Source organism: Mus pahari, chromosome 3, assembly GCF_900095145.1.
Source record: "Mus pahari chromosome 3, PAHARI_EIJ_v1.1, whole genome shotgun sequence".
Taxonomy (NCBI): domain Eukaryota; kingdom Metazoa; phylum Chordata; class Mammalia; order Rodentia; family Muridae; genus Mus; species Mus pahari.
In genome coordinates, this window is record NC_034592.1 from 131,015,111 (window position 1) to 131,016,412 (window position 1,302).

Sequence of the window (1,302 nt, forward strand, 5' to 3'; positions counted from 1 at the left end):
TATATATATATATATATATATATATATATATATATATATGATACATTCAGACACATCCACTGATGTACCACATCTTCCTAGCCATTCTCATGAAGAACCATCAAATTGCCAAAATCTGGAAGAAACAAAGCTAGTTAGAAAATTACCAAGCCAGAAAAGAGCCTTCTGTCCAGACAGACATGCTTGAAATGAATAAGACAGACACTAGATTTGGAACACTATGAAAAGAGACTACGGATGTCTCCTTTGTTGGCTACCTGTTGAAATTATAATATTTTAGATATTAAGTTAATGAAAAAGGTACTTTTTTTTTCTTTTTGGTTTGAAGGCATTTATTGTAGAAAGGCAGAGAGAAAGAGAAGGGAAGAGAAGTAGAGGGCAGCCATGGCCACATGGAGAGAGGGAGGAAAGGAAAGGGAGAAGGAGAGCAAAAAGTAAGAGACAAGGAGAGAGCAAGATCTTAAGAGGAAAAAAAAAGGTACTTCTAAGAGTAATTTAAGTTGTGGCGTTTTGCTTTGGTTCGGTTCAGGTGTTTTGATACTGTTTTACTCTACAGTCCAGACTGGCTTCAGCTTTCCAAACACTGGGATCACTGACATGAGCCACCATGTCAGTCTTACTTTTTTGTTTAAATGTTGCTGCTAAAATGATTAAAGTTATACATAGCCCACATGGTATTTCTCTTCAGTAGTAGCAATGCCAGAAGCCTTTCTGGAACCCAGTCATGCCCCGGCTTCTGCACCTTCCCTCAGGATGCGCTGAACAGATGTGACAGAGACCATCTAGCTGCAAAACCAAAAGTGTTTACCTTCTGATGGTTTGTGAGCCAGATGGAGTTACACAGTGTCCATGAGAGACTGGTATACCACTTACCGTTGTAGGACTTCAGTTACCCATAATCCAGGAAACCACAAGAAACTCACTTCTAGTGAACAGAAAACACCCTGTTGAAAATTAGTGTGAGGTGCCTCTAGAGTCATTGCAGATGTGGCTGCTGTGTCGCATGTGCAGCAGTTGGTGGCAGAGAGGAGAGAGCCTAGGTCTACCTTAGTTAGTTAATGACTAGTAGCCTAACACTTTCTGAAAAAATAGAGACAGAGATCATCACCAGTCTGGCACAAGTCAAGCCCAGTCAGGCACCCAGGGAAGTAAACCAAAGACTAGAAGATTCCTACCTGGGACCAGGCCCTGGGCAAGAGTGAGCCTGAGACAGATGGCTCTTGCAAGGGGTCACTTGGTGACGAGCAAACCTGAGAAGAATGAACACAGGACCCATGCCATGGGGCCCAGACAGGGAGCTAG

At 42.5% G+C, this 1,302-nt stretch overlaps 1 pseudogene; it reads left to right on the forward strand.

The window, feature by feature from the left end:
* The first annotated feature begins 963 nt into the window (after positions 1–963).
* Positions 964–1,078, forward strand: LOC115063741 (annotated as a pseudogene).
* The last annotated feature ends 224 nt before the right edge of the window (positions 1,079–1,302 follow it).